Here is a 16,203-nt window from a genome sequence, read left to right on the forward strand (position 1 = left end):
GCACTACTCGGGAATTTTTTTAATTTTTTTATCAGTACACTATGGTTTAGAAATTTCTCGTAAAAAAAAACCTTCAATTCTGGTTATAAAAACCAAAATATTAGGTACTTAAACCATTTATTTGGTAATTTTTCCGTTCATATGGTAACAGTTTACCGGAAATTCTCGTTTTATAGATTATAGTTCGTATTGCCACCCATGTAATACAAAACCAAAAAGTAAATTTAAACGATTTTTATGCCATGATCTAAAGTATTATGATAAAATTACCAAATTTTAGCACATTTACCACTTTTTATCACTTATAAAACCATATTTTATTGTTCATTTTACCAAAATCATTACCAAAGCAGTTCGATAAAAAGTACCGAACTTTTTGGTGTTCCCATTGAGCTAGAAGCACTATAAATTTTTTCCTACTCTTTTAGTTTTTAGCATACGTTTTTATCGGAGCAATTATTTAGAATAATTATTAATGTAAATTATTTATTAATGTAATAATTATATGTAATTATTTAAGATCTCACTCTGGAATAATTAATCATTCTTGCATATTCGTACGATAAATCTGATAATTAGATCAAATGCTATTTTTGTGTTATTCTTTTTGTTTGCTCACTGTATACACTCCTTTGAAAAAGTTTATTATAATTTTAGTACTTCACAATGACTACTTATTAATTGAAACAACAGTTTTCAACAGAATGGTTATTATTTACATCGTTTTATGCATTACTAAGTGCTCATTAAAACTCTGTAAATAAAATATTTCTGCGAAATGGAATTTTCTAAATTACTTTCATTCAATTTCATTTTTTTCTTTTATTAAACAGTATTTATTTACAGCAAATATAATTTTTTTCAGTGTTTTGCTTTATAATAGCAAGAAAACAATATAATAAAATATTCATTCCTCTTTATTTATGATAATAACATAGTTTTCAGCTTCGTTTATTTCCAGCAGATACACTGTGAAAAATTTTGGATCAAACTAGAATATCAAGGACCAGTATTTTGGTTGCATCATCTTTAAAATCAATTTTACTGTAAAATCAATTTTTAACATAAAATATTATGCAGTAACTTTTAAAGCAATATTTATTTAATTAGAGTGATTCAGTTATTTTATGATACTCATTACTGTAGAAGTTATGGTATAGCTGATTTTTAATTCAGTAATGTTCCCGTAAAAATGGATTTTAAGGAAAAATGTAATTCACCTGTATTTTTTACCGTAATTTGATTCGGAATTTTTTCACAGTGTAGCCTTCTTTTCATTCTATTTCTTGTTTATTAAAAAATTTAATATTATTGTTATCGTAATTACTTTATATTTATTGAATAGAATTATATAAAATAATACCAAATTCAATGGAGCTGAATATGATTATTTTTTTTTAGTATTAGTGACTATGAAGTGGATCTTTTGTATGCAAATATGATTTCATCACATTTGACAAAGAACAAAGTAAAAAATTGCTTTTTTAAAAACTTATTCTTATTTTTATTATTATTTTGGTATAATGGACATAATTTCTAAGAATGGCATTCTGCAAAAATTTACATCATACTATTAAGGTGTGCTTTGATTTTTACTATCATAGACAGACACAACTTAATTTCATTTATGTAAAGAAATAATGCCAAATAGTGCGAAATACTCAATAGCAGTTTAAGCATAAGACTGTTAGAACTGTTTGACATAAATAATTTCTAAGAATGTAATTCTTTAAATTGGCTGAAAGATAATTCAATACTGAGTTTTAATATTATTTTTCATTGACAGCAGGAATTGGCATTTAGTAATAAAAATTTAGACACTCTTGTTTAACATTACAAATGACAGTTTTATAATTTCTTTTAGGACGTTAATAACTTCTAGAAATAATATAAGAGCTTACAGAAGTGTAATTACGTAAAAATTTGCTATGTAGTTTGGAGCTGAGCTATTTAACCAAAATTGGCAACTAGGGACAGTTTTAGAAAGTTAATAACATCTAGAAATAATATAATAGCTTCTAGAAATATTATTACGTAAAAATTTGCCATATAGTTTGGAACTGAGCTATTTAACCAGTATTGTCAGCAAAGAACAGTTTTAGAACTTTAATATAACTTCTAGAAATAATATAAGTGCTTCTGGAATTGTTATTATACAAAAAATTGCCATATAGTTTTGTGCTGGGATATTTTACTAATTTTGGCAGCAAAGTTTTGAATTTGCTTATGAAAATATGACTGCACTTTTGAAATTAACCGGGGAAGTTAAGATATTAATTTTAGAAATTTTCACCACGAAAAAAAAATTTTGGATAAAAAAATTCTATATATTTCATTTTGCAAAAATTTCCTATATATTTCAAAAAAAAGCTTTCATTTTTCTAACATTTTTATCCATGACTCGTATTCTCTTACGAAAATATGGTTACATGTTTAACATTGCAAAGTGTAGTTTGAAGATTTACTTAAGGAATTCGCATCACGAGATATGTGTTTTTTGGACATAAATATCATCTAAAAATGTTATTCTGAAAAGTTATTGTCATTTGCAAAAGTAAATTGAGTTTACAGCTGAAGTATGGTGCGTTTTTTTTAAATTGTTATTATTTATTTTATTTATTCCTTTATTATTATTATAATTATTATTGTTTTCTTATCTCAAAAAAATTCAGGTCCAGAGCTGTAAATTTCTGAAAATAGGCCCACAGCACCATGCTTTTAAGGGCTTTGTTTATTGATTTTTTAACTTAGAATTGTTTAAACAAAATTTTAAAGAAAAATAAATAGAAAGGGGTTTTTAATTTTTTTGTTTGAACTCTAAAAGTTTAAGAGTAAGCAGCATAATAATAAAAAATAGAAAAATAAAAAATAAAAACAATTTTACCCTTTCCATCGAATTTTTATTGAATTCTTTGGTTTATGCTATATCTTTAACAGAGAGATTCAAATGATCATTAAAGCATCATACAGCGTATGCTTCTAGGGGCATGGGTTCCCGTGTGTTTTAATTCTGGGGATATGCCCTAACACCCATAGAAGTTTGTCGTAACATTTACGTAAGCTACGTTATATGCAACGTTTTTGAACTTCTACATTTCAATGACAAAAAAAGCAATTAAAAATGGAAGAAAAAAAAACGTGTATGAATTTAATTTTAAAAAAAATCAATCTGTAGCTTGGAGAACGAGACTGATTGCAGAGTTATACGAAAGTATCCAAAATCTGTTAAAAAGTTTCATGTAGCAAAATAAAATTCTTCATCTGTGTAATTCGCAAATTTTGCTTATCTTTATGAGCCCAATGAAGCGTTCGAGTAACTTTTAAAGTATTAAAAAATTCTATTAAAAGCGCTTTCCATTTTCCCAGCATAGTGACTTTTCTACACGTCGGCATTTTGCGCCATTTTCAGAATTATCATAGAGAGCTAATTGTCATAAATAATTGTTAGAATCTCACGATAGTTTTTCAAATGTTTTTCGAATTCAGCATGTTATTCTTTAAAAGGTTTTTATTTCATGTGCCAACGAAGTCTTTGAAAAACAGCCCTAAGGAAATCCTTCATCTTCAAAATATTGTTGATGGTCATAAATTCTACTTTACAGCATATTGGTTGAAATAAAATCGAACAAAAATCGCAGCTCTCACCACAGAACAGCTTTTTCCTTACGTAATATTAAAAAACTCTTTAACTCCTTGACATATCATCAAACACAAAAGTAATGTGTCTAGAAATACTATTTATTTCACGCCAAAATAATTAAAAAAACAGTAAATAACTACAAACTAAATTTTGCAAATATTTGACTATTTTTGCTTGCTTTTTAAAAGGTACAGCATGACATAACTACTAAAAAGTGGTGAATTATATAAGCCTACGAATTAATTAGAAGTAGTGGTGGATACAAATCTACTAAATTGAATTTATTAAACCAAGAATCACAATTGATAAACTACCACTTTAAAATATTTTCTTTGCTGTCCGGAGCAAGTTGGCATCTCTAAGAAACAAATGACTCTCCCAGACGTCTTCGTATGTCAAGGGGTTAATATGAGTGAAGTATTAAAAATTAATAAAAATAAGAATCATTGCTATCAACGATGCAGCAGTGTGATGCTGATCTAGAAGAAGGGTAATAGGTGCAATTCCACCTAGGGCGAGATGTAATTTTTTACACTATTCCTTATTATTATTATATTAACTAAAAACATTGAAATCATTTCGAAAATATCGAAAAAGGCCAGTTTTAAAATAATTTGTTTGCAAAATGAGCTATCAGTGAAAGGAGCAGTTGGCTAAGTAAGCTGTCGGTAAAGAATCTGTTGGACACATTAGCTGTGTGAATACTACTTCTAAGACACAATCCTATCTCTTTCTCAAATTTCTAGGATAGACCTATTGTAAAAAAACAAATAAATAAAATTTAAAAAAATTTATCTTATTTAAATTTTTTTTGTAAATGTTAACTAGTGCCCCCTTTCAGAATCATTTGTGTAAGCTCAATGCCTGCTCTAAGTGTGCTTGCTAAGAGTGCTATATCCAAATTCTCTCGTCTAAAAAAATAATAAAATAATTTAAAACATAGTTTGAATTTCTAGATTTCAAAATGGATAAATAATTTCCTCTTTAGTAACTTGACAGCCGTTCTCCAGAAGTTTTCTTCAATAATCTCTACATTTTGCGACTACTCTCCAGTTCTTAAACCTAATCAGAATATTTAGGTCATTCCAGGGACTAATTTAGGGGTTGATACCACAGTCGATCCGTTTTAGGGGGTCCTGATCGAAGTCTTTTTCCCATTACTTTGCCAAAAATACTTTCTCACTGCATCGATTTTCATGCATCCTTGCCTGATGGCTAGCCCAGTTAATTCGTTGGATTTTGATTAATTCTACAATATCAGATTTCTTGAAAAGCTTGTAAAACTATACTATTTCTTCTTCTCCGTTAACTGTTTATCTGAACCCCACGAAGTATTTTTCGCAAAATGTTTCTCTCAAAAGTAGCAAGTCAGTAAAAATCCGTAGTACGTAAAATCAATGCCTGATGCATATGTCATGATAGATCTTATATGACTCTTGTATAAAGCAGTTGAGGGAAGTCGAATTTTAGAAATCTGTTCAGGCTATAAAAGCAAAAATTTGCAAGTGTAATTATTTTGTGTATTTCATGGGTAAAAGTGATTCTGCGTAAATAATTTAAAAATTTAAAACAAATCAGTAAACTTTATAAGCAATATTTAACTTAGACGAACAGTGCAGCGTTGAAGCAACTTTTGCAGCAAACACTTAAAGAGTTATTAAAAAATGAATCAGAGATTTAAGAAGAAAAAAAACACTTAGAGCTTTTTATGGTAAAAAAAAATATGGGTTTTCTTTATGTACACATTTTATGCTGTTTTCATAATTGGAATAGAGGGTGCATTACGATTTTTGAGTGCGCAGCACAGCACTAAAAGAAAAAAAAAAAAAAAAAAAAAAATAAAAAGTGCTGCTTATGATAAAAGAACTTCCAAATAACAGCCTTTTTTGTTGTATCACAGTTATCATTACTTTTTTTATGTTTGTTATCCCAGCTTGTCATGTTTTTATTTTTGTTATCCCAACTTGACGATTTTTTTTATTTTTGTTATTTGCAGATTATTTTTTTTTTATCTTTGAATATCACAGCATATTATTTTTTTATATCGTATCAATTTATCAATATTAAAATTGTATTGTACATCTTCTCAATTGCTGATTATTTTTTAAACATGCTACAAAAATTGCACTAAAAATTGGGCTTTGACCAAAATCCAATCATTATATATCATTGCATATCATTATATCTATATCTATAATATCATTAATCATTATATATATATATTATTTTACCTATACCTTTGAAATTTTATTCCCGTCGTCTCATTGGATTCACTCTTAAAAATATAGATTGGGATCATTCTATATTTTTAAGAGGTTTGTAAATAGGTACCCCAGTCAGACATTTGTATCACGTGTACTTAAAATCATTATAAATTTTAATTTATAAGTAATCGAAAATACTGTCTCATTCAATTTCACGTAAAAAAAAAAAAAAATAGTCGGGAACAACTTGTCTAGATCGCTATTCGATGACATAAAAATGTAAAATGCTTTGCTAACTAATAGGAACTATTATATATGTCTCTTTATTGCTTACTAAATGAAGGTTACGTAATATTTTGCCACACGATGGAACTTTATTTTGTTTTTATTTTATTTTTAATTTTATATTTATTTTATTTTATTTTATTTTGTTATTTTATTTTATTTCAATGTAACTTTTATTTCAATTTAATTTAATTTAATTTAATTTAATTTAATTTAATTTAATTTAATTTTTAAATTTTTATGTTATTAATTCATTTATTAAATGATATCTATATTTTGACAATTTTTGAACTATCTTCACTTGTACTATAAAAAAAAAAAAAACTACTTACTCATTTTTATTTGCTTATTAGAAAGAAGGGGAAAAAAACATAAACCTTCTTTTTCAATATGCTGCAAGTGCTGCCATCTCTTAATAAAAGTCTCATTTAAGATTTCTGGCAATGAATGCAAAAGAATCCCCTGTATAGAAAATATTAGTAAAAATGAACAGGAATGCTATTTTGAACCGGGAAATATTTAAAACTCAGTTCAAAATAATTAAATTTCTTATTCCCATTTATATATAGAAATAACTAATTCATATTTAATATGTAGAATAACAAATGTTCTCGTTTTATTAATTTGTTATTTTTTCCCTCCCTGTAATATTTATTTTTTATTAATATTAAAATTTATACAGCATCTTAAAATTTCGGAGTGATTTAAAATTTTAAATCTAGGCCTCTTATGCGTTTTCGTTAAGAAGATTATCGTTTTCAGGTAAGTTTGAATAGTAATTCCGAAATAGAACAATACTAATATGAATATCAATCGGAACAATCAATGTATTAAATTTAACATTTTAAATATGTTTTCAATGTTTTTAAATAACTTTTTAATGTTCACATTAATTGAACTATGTTTGATTAAGCTGAATCTTCAAGTTTAAATTCTTAATTTTTTCAGATGAAAAATTTTTAGATAATAATAGTTTCTTAAATACTCAAAGGATTTTCAGTAAATTATTGTATCACATGGTGTATATTAGAGAACAATAAAATCTTAAAAGCTATCTTCAAGACAGCTTATGATGACATAATATATTCAATTAGTATATTATTATGCTGCATATTTCAGAGACAAATTTCTGTATAGCCCAACAATAGAATTTCAAAAAAAAAAAAAAAAAAAAANAAAAAAAAAAAAAAAAAATAAAAAAAAAAAAAAAAAAAAAAAAATGATTCAGCGTTAGACACTCAGCTAATACGACAATGACTTCTAGTATAAAAAGCTTCATTCTCTTATTTTTAATATTACTAATCAATAGGAAACTTGAGAGTTTTTTTCCGCCTACTCATTTTTTTATTACAATATTCTATTTTAAGAGTACAATAGTAAATAGATGGCAGCACTAATCTTAAAAATAAAATACAATTATATAACGTACTCCTAAATTAAAATACTTCGAATCCTGATTGGTGATCGTAAATTTTTTTTTCTATTTAATGAAAAAAATTTAACCGTCACTAACAACCCCAAAACTATTTAATCAGACAATTAAAAAATTAAAAAAATTAAATTAAAGAATAGTTTGTAAAAAATAGTTGGCAATTAAAAAATAGTTTGTCAGTCTCCCTCCTAATACCACCTTTTTCGTCAAAAATGCACCACGTGAGAATATTTTTAAATAAATATGGAATTATCATAAATATTTTCTAATATTGTGAAAAGTAATTTATTTCACGGTTGTTTCTTGTTGCTTTTTTTTTTTTTTCATTTTAGAAAAGAACCTTGTATTTTAAAAAAAGCTTCAAACGAAAAGTATCACAGTAATATCAACAGTCTTTAAATCGTTTAAAATTTTTCATTTTCGAAAAGTGACTTTAGTTTAAAATGTTACAGTTCTTTTGCCCTATAATGAATTATAATTTTTAAAATACTTTGTATAATATTTTAATTATATGCTGAAACTTTAAAATAGTTTACTACGTCGAAGTGAAAAGAAATCTATTATTATATTTCGATGTCAGGAGAATTGTTAATATGATTTATAAAAATGTATTACACAAAATATCAAAAATAAATTAAACTGATTTATATACATNCGCCCCTTTGTGAGTAGCGCCCGGGGCATGATGACCCCCCTTGCCCACCCCTCACTACGCCACTGTTCAAATCGTTTAAAATTTTTTATTTTCGAAAAGTGACCTTAGTTTAAAATGTTACAGTACTTTTGCCCTATAATGAATTATAATTTTTAAAATACTTTGTATAATATTTTAATTATATGCTGAAACTTTAAAATAGTTTACTACGTCGAAGTGAAAAGAAATCTATTATTATATTTCGATGTCAGGAGAATTGTTAATATGATTTATAAAAATGTATTACACAAAATATCAAAAATAAATTAAACTGATTTATATACATCTCAACATAATTCATCAAAACATTTTATCAATATGCTGCAATTTTTGTCCATTTATAAATTTCAAAGGAAATCTTCACATAAAAATATTTCATTTAAAATATACATACCTCGAAAAAAATAATGCCTGTAAATTTATGATAGATTTTTAAAACTGCTCACAAATAGAAACAAAAACCTGTTAATAGTAATATGTTAAAACAGTTTTTTACGGTCTCAAATAAAAATAAAAATATAGGTATGTTTCGGTAAAATACCTTTGTTCCAAATTTCAATACTCTTTGATTCGTTTAATTTATATTTATTTACGCTTAAATTAGAGCAATATTAATCATTTAATTTAAAATGCTTCATTAAATTTCTTGAATTTAATTCTATTAAATATGAACATTAAGATTCCGATTATGAAGTCAAATAGTCAGAAGTAATGGCTATAATAATATAAATATTACAAAACGATAAAAAAAATATTGCTATAACTAAAACGTATTTTTCATGTATTTACAGAACCATCTTTCAAATTATTTGAATTTTGAAATAATTTTTAATACATATAATGAAGAATAGAATGAATAAAATAAACATTTTAAAATGTTCTTGTACAATGCGTAAACAGTTGTATGCAGGTCCGAATTTAAAAAGGGGGATGGCATCTCCAAAATCCCTAAATTTTAAGCACCCATGCAGGGAATCTAAAATTTAAAAGAATAAAACTGATTTCGTAATTTTTTTCATATTTATGACATTATAAAAGTTTAAAAACGTTATATGTAATTGCGACAAACTTTTAAGGGAGTTAGGGCACATAATCAAGATTTATGTTTGTTTCAATATTTATCAGGATTAAAATTGCATAGGAGCCCATGCTCAGAAATGCCGTCTTACGTGGTTTGGAGTGCTTCCTTTTTGTGAACTTATCAGAAGCACACGAATTAATAGAGCATAATAGGAAAGAGCTCCTAGTGACCTACGACGACGTTTCCGAGCCTGGATGTCTATGCAATTTTAATACTGATGATGTGCCCTAACATTCCGAGAAGTTTGTTTCAATATTCACACAACCCTATTACATGTGACGTTATTAAACTTGAACATTTCGTCAAAAACTAACCTAAAAATGTCATTAAAAAATGTAGCTGTGAGGAAGAAACCGATTACAGATTTGAAGTCAACGATACGAAAGTATTAACGATCTGTCAAAAAATCTCATGTAGCAGGAAAAAAATTATCCCTAGTGTTATTCAAATAGCTCTTAATTAAAAGAATAAGAACATCTGAGCTATGATTTTGTATGTGCAAACTAGAAGCTTTGCTTGTTCTATAGACTAGAAGCTTATTTATTCTATAGACTTCAAACAAGCTTCGCTTTATACCCTATTGCCATAACCACTTTTTTCCAAAAGCAAGTATTAATTTAGTAAAATTATAAAATAATATTGACAAAGTTTATAGCTTTAAATAACTAATAGATAAATTTTTATCCCTCATAAAAACGAAACTGTGTCAAATGAGCAATAAATCTTCTTTGTAATTTAATTTAAAGATGTAGTTAGGTTGTGAACACATAAACATGATGTTTTCTGATATTTATCATAAATATTATGAAATAAAATTCATTTTTGTCAATAAAAGCTATTTAAACTAATAAAATTAACCGGCAAATAAAAATGCGGCTGGCTGAAATTGAGTTACGAAGCAAAAATTCAACATTCAAGACCCGAGTATACTGTAAAAAATTTTGGTGCATAGTTGCCAGCATATTTGATGTTGGTAGTACATGTAGTCACATTTTTTATTTAGTTTTTTTTTAAAAGTTTTTTTAGTTGTATTTATTTATTGATTCATTCTTGTTCGTTTAACTGACAACACATATTTTCATGCGCATTAAAATAAATTTATGGTTTCATTGCGAAAACATGAGCACAAGCATATTTTTAGTAATATATTCGCACCAATTCTTTGAATTATTCTCTATTTTCATAATTTTTCATACATTTTTGCATGGTAACTACAGTTCTCCATTTAAAATATGTATTTAATTTACCAACACAAAAAAATGGTGGCAACTATGCACCAAAATTTCTTATGATGTATTTTTTAAAGTTTCTCTTGTTTTTTAAATATTTTTTTTTTATAAATTATCCTCAATTTAAATTAAGTTCGCTAACGTCTAGCAATTTATACCCATGCAAATTTCCTACATCACTACAACACAAATCATTTCCTGTAATATTTTTTTTGGAGAGAAAGGGGCATTATTTTCAATATTGATGTTCTTTTGTAAGTAACAATTGAAAATGGCAGAATACTGATTTATTAATATGGCAAAAAACAAGTATCGCTTTACATACAAATATATAGTTTTCAAAATAGCACAATATTTTGTTCATAAGATTAAAAAAAATATTTTGAAATTTAAAAATGTATTGTAATAGCAATACAATATCTTTTACTTAAATCTGCAAAACCAGGCAATATCGTTCTAAAATACTACAAGTAATTATTGGAAAGGAAAAAAATAATCGCTTTTTTGACTAGTCACAGAAATATGTCATTGTTGAAATACCACATTTTTATTCATTTTAATACTTAGTAATGTCGAAAAGATATTTTATTTGTAAGTTTTTTTCTAGAGTGTTGAAAAGATTCACTGAATTGTTGCAATAATGTTAAGATACATCATGCATTAGTTGTAATTCTGAAGCTGTAGCTGCAAAACTAAAATGCAGTACGTTAAAATAGTACCAATAGATGCTTTGTTCAACGGAACAGATCCCCAAGATTCACAGATTTGTTGCAATAATGTTAAGATATATCATGCATTAGTTGTAATTCTGCGGCTGTAGCTGTAAAACTTAAATGCAGTACGTTAAAATAGTACCAATAGATGCTTTGTTCAACGGAACAGATCCCCAAGATTCACAGATTTGTTGCAATAATGTTAAGATATATCATGCATTAGTTGTAATTCTGCGGCTGTAGCTGTAAAACTTAAATGCAGTACGTTAAAATAGTACCAATAGATGCTTTGTTCAACGGAACAGATCCCCAAGATTCACAGATTTGTTGCAATAATGTTAAGATATATCATGCATTAGTTGTAATTCTGCGGCTGTAGCTGCAAAACTAAAACACAGTACGTTAAAATAGTACCAATCGATGAAAAGATCATGCTTTGCTTAACGGGGCAGATCCCCAAGATCGTCAAGTAGATCGGTTTTATTTTTTCAACTGATTTCAACAGTCTCATTCGATTTTTAAAATCATGTAGCAAATATATTTCCTTTGTCATGTGACTCTTTCTTCGTGTCTTTTGTAATTGAATTTTAACACCTGCTATTGCTCTTGCAATTCCAGAAGAAAACACAATAAGACTGACAGTTGCTATTACACAACCTCCCGAAGTGACAGCTGACTCGAAATACTGGCTGAACTGTGTAATTGCCTTTGGCTTCATCATCAAAATCCCTATTCCAGAATATATAGTGACAACAAATGACGACATCACCAAAAACATGATTGTCCTAGNAAAAAAAAAAAAAAAAAAAATTGAAAATTTATTTTTCAGAAATAAACAGATTTATTTCTATAATTAAGGATCTAAGAACACAAAGAAAACACTTATCTCTATATATCTCGCATTTTCTTTTTGAATAAATAAAAATCGATATATCTTATTTAGACCACTTAATTCAGCTGTGAAAATTTGAAGTATAAAAGGTTGACATGGAAACAGTATTAGAATGCTCTGCTAACCGCTTAAATAACATTTATGTTTCCTAAAATTACAATATTTAGATGAATATTAGATCTGTAGAGGCAGCTGAAGAAAACGTCCCACGTAAAAATCGATTAAAAAATGCAGTCTTCATTATTTGATTAAAAACTTCCTCTTCAAAAACATACAAATTTTGTCTTATTAGCATATTTTTGAAGCAAATGAAGTTTTTAATCAAGTATTATCTTACCTCTTCAGTCTTAGATAATTTAAAAATTATTTGCTTTAAGAGTATCCTGGGTGCTAATTTACAATCAGCTGAATTTTAATGACTCGTTTTTTTTTTCTTTTAGAGATTTCAATCTAAAATGTCGCACATAAAAATCGATTAAAAAATACAGTCTTAAGTATTACTTGATTAAAAACTTTACCCGTCTCAAAAATATACTAATTATATTCAAATTGTATATTTTTGAAGTGAATGAAGCTTTTAATCGTGTAATATCTTACTGCTTCAGTCTTAAGTAAGTTGAAAATTACTTGCTTTAAGAGTACCCTGGGTGCTAATTTACAATCCAGCGGCCTTTAATGATTCTCTCGTTTTTCCCATCCTTTTAGAGACTTTAATTTTGGCTGTAGTTGGTCCAAAATATAATACACGCTCTTATTTCTTTTAAAATTTGTTTTCTGAACTGAAAAATGTCAGGAATCAAAAAGATGCTCAAACTATGAAAGCTCTCTTTTTCCATGAAAGTATTTTCATGTATTTCCTAACCATATACAGCTATGTATTTCTAAAACCTATTAAAAATAAATAATTTCTTTTTGTATATGGTTATATATTTTTATCCATTGGCAAAATGGGTCTTGGTTTGGATTTGATGGCGTTCACACACTTTTCAACTGCCTTCAAGAGTAATAGTAAACAGTGTGCATGCGTCGTCATTGCATGCGTTGCTATGGCGATGGCTGCTGTTTATATTTTTATCTTCACTAGCATTTTTAATGTATTTACATAATAATAATTTAAAGTATTTTTACATTCTTTTTATTATTAACGTACAATTACTGTCTTGGAGGTGATTTTAATATAAATATGACTGCTGAAGAAGGAAAAGTATTTTGTGACGTCTTGAAACACGTACATAGACAGGATATGAAAACCAATCCGACTACAACCATCAATTGAGACAGTTTTTGCAACCCATGATTTGAAATGTTGTGGCGTTTAACCGAGTCAATCTAGAAAGAAAAAGCATTTGACTAATAGGGTCAAATCATGATCATAATAAGGCGACCACGAATTTTTTGTTGCTTTTGCTTTTTTTTTTCAACTTGCATCAGTATATTTATTATAAAAGACTATGAGTTAAACTCGCTTTATATTTTCATACTTAATTTGTTAAGTGTTTACCCCAATTATTAAGGTTCATTTTAGACTTGGATCAGTATATTTATTGCAAAAAGTTTAAATTAAAATCATTTATATTTTCATTTTGTACTCGTTTTAAGCCTTCGTACGTGTAAATTATATTAATTTTATTTTATTCGGAATATTAAATTTATTTTATTTGGAAAATTAGATTTATATAATTTGGAAAATTGCACTTATTTTATTTGAAATACATTCATTTTATTTGAAATATTACATTTATTTTATTTGTAGTATATTCAATTTAATTTTGAAAGTGATATTTTATTTTATTTGAAATATTGCTATTTGGCATTGTTTTATTTTAATTGGTTTTCAGAAAACTCATAAAATAGTTCTCTACTTGGTTTTATGCATTTTTCAAGGAATAATAAAAGCTAAAAGTTGTACATTTTAAATTTAGAAACCTTTTAAATTTTTAAAGCATTAATAAAGAATTACTAAAGACAAAATGAAGTAAGGACAATTTCGATCAAAATAAACCAAACTATTTTAAGATTGAAGTATAATAATTTCAATTGCATGCACAATTTTTAAACTTTAAAATTTTTTACTGATTGATGATTTGAGAAATAGTTTTTTGTGCACTCTTTGTTTGGAATATCAGCCTCAAAAATTTACAACAATGCATTCCCTTTTTAAAAAAAAAACAGTTTCAATAAATGCGTCCAGTATGCTCTGAATTCAAATAAAAAAGGAATTGTTGAAGTTTAAAAATATTCCATCCAACTAATTTTTTGCAGTTAAAAATCAATTCTCATCAAACATGTTATTTTAACACATGAACTTATTTCATTTAACCAATCACTTTTGTACCCACAATAAACTCTTGTTATTATATTCCATATTACTCAAATTGAAACTCTAAAAAGCATTAAGTTCAGACGGTGGTCCAATTTCTCATTTTAAAACTTTTCTTTTCTTATTGTGAATATCACTTCTTTGGTTGAAATTTTTTGATTAAAAGAGCTAAAATAATGGGCCTAGTTGGTGTGATAAAATTTCAGTTGGTTAACCGTAATTAACGGTAAATTAATAAACGGTTTTTCCTACATTTAACAGTTTTAATACCAATTTATTTATGGTTACTTGAATATTTTGCTCAAAAATGGTTAAATAACAATCAAATAAATTGTTATGTAACAATTTTTTCCGAGAAATTTTTAACATTATTAGGACACAGGGATGTTGAGAAAAAAAATTATATTATTGTTTTCATTTGGTTGAAATAAAACATAGATAAGAAAACTTTATTTCTCTCATTCTAGTCTATATTGAAGAAAATAATAATTTTACTAACGACATTTAAATATTTTTTTTAACATTGACAAAATGCCAATTTATTTGAAGTTATACTTATGTTTGAAAAGGAGTGACAGGTTCGACAAGAATGCAATCTTGTCCCGATTGATTAAAATTTTTATAAGTCATGTTACCGGTAAACTTATGTTGCCTTTTACCAATGTTACTTGTAACTTATATTACATGTAACTCCGGTAGCAGGTTTTACGGAGTAAATCTGAAGCACATGAAGCTTCATAAATCTAAATCTGCAGCCTCAACTCAGTCAAACAGAAATTATCATTGTAAAAATTCATATCAATCTTGCGCACTTGGCAGAATTCGCAAATGTATGATATTTAAAGTTTATGCATAAGAAATTTAGGTCGTTAAAATATAAGTTAAAGATTATACAATGATGCTAAAAAAATGGAATAAATACCTATTCAGTTAGGCTTGTAACCTAGTAAAATAAGATATTTATTGTTCTTTTCGGTATTTTTTTTTTAATTCAGCATTTACATTTTCATTAGAAAATATTTTAAAAATGAGTCTGAGCAATTTTCTCTCATTTGTTTGTTCATTTTTAAGAATAAGAGAAAACATTGCATAATCTGCAAATCTTTTAATAATCTGCAGTGTCCGCTGGGTGCTGGAGGGTTTTTGCTACCGAACATATAACAAGTAAAATATATTACGAAATAAACCTGTAATTTATAGAATATATTAAAAAAATTATTACAGAATCTATTATTTGTAATCTTAATCTATTTATTCGTGATATTCAAGTAAATTTATTCATACAGTTGGTAACGTATTAAAAGATAAATTAACAATTACAACTTGCAAAAAATAGCAATTCTTACAAATAATAATAACCTCTTTTTGCAGAAACAAAAATGTTATCGAAACCTTTGTGCAATAATGCATAAAAACTTTATGGTAATAATGGTAAAAAGCAATTTGTTATAAAGGTAGAAAACTGCACCTAATTCTTCGAAACCAATAGACGTATTGCACTTATCTCGTTAACACTAGACAACATTTTTTTTTCCTTTTCTGTTTTCTGTTGCATAATATTTTTTAATAGATCTTAAATATTTCCAGGTCACTGATTTTAAATTTGCCATCCATTTCTTTTTCCATGCTACAGTTTTTTAATGACATGTTCAGTCTATTTTTGTTTAAATGTACAAGTTTTAAAACGTTACATATAAACGCAACATATTAATA

The sequence above is a fragment of the Parasteatoda tepidariorum genome, chromosome 7 (assembly GCF_043381705.1).
Source record: "Parasteatoda tepidariorum isolate YZ-2023 chromosome 7, CAS_Ptep_4.0, whole genome shotgun sequence".
NCBI classification, from domain to species: domain Eukaryota; kingdom Metazoa; phylum Arthropoda; class Arachnida; order Araneae; family Theridiidae; genus Parasteatoda; species Parasteatoda tepidariorum.